A 415-nucleotide genomic window follows, 5' to 3' on the forward strand; every position below is an offset into this window, starting at 1 on the left:
TAGGCAAGTTCTTTCTCAATGATACTTCAGTGGTACAGGAAATAATACCAAGAATCAACATATGGGATCACATCAAATTAAAAAACTTCTTGGCAGGCCCGGCGAGTGAGTGAGACGACCCAGGCCGCAGGATCCTGAACAGACCCAGAGCGCAGGCCTGGTGAGTCAATGAGACGACCCGGGGCCGGGGATCCCCATTCGACCCAGGCTGCAGGCCTTGCACGGAACCCTTCAGCAGAACTCCCTGCAAAGAGGCTAGAGGCAAGACCCACCCAGCTGATTCAGGAGCAGAACACCTTGCCAGAGAAACACAAAGGGTTCAACTCTAACACCTGCAGCAGAAAGAAGTGGAGCACAGCAGCCAGATCCAAGCAATACCCACCTGGAGGAATCCGAACTTCCTAGATCCGGACCA

The sequence above is a fragment of the Octodon degus genome, unplaced genomic scaffold (assembly GCF_000260255.1).
Source record: "Octodon degus isolate 3935 unplaced genomic scaffold, OctDeg1.0 scaffold00012, whole genome shotgun sequence".
NCBI lineage: Eukaryota > Metazoa > Chordata > Mammalia > Rodentia > Octodontidae > Octodon > Octodon degus.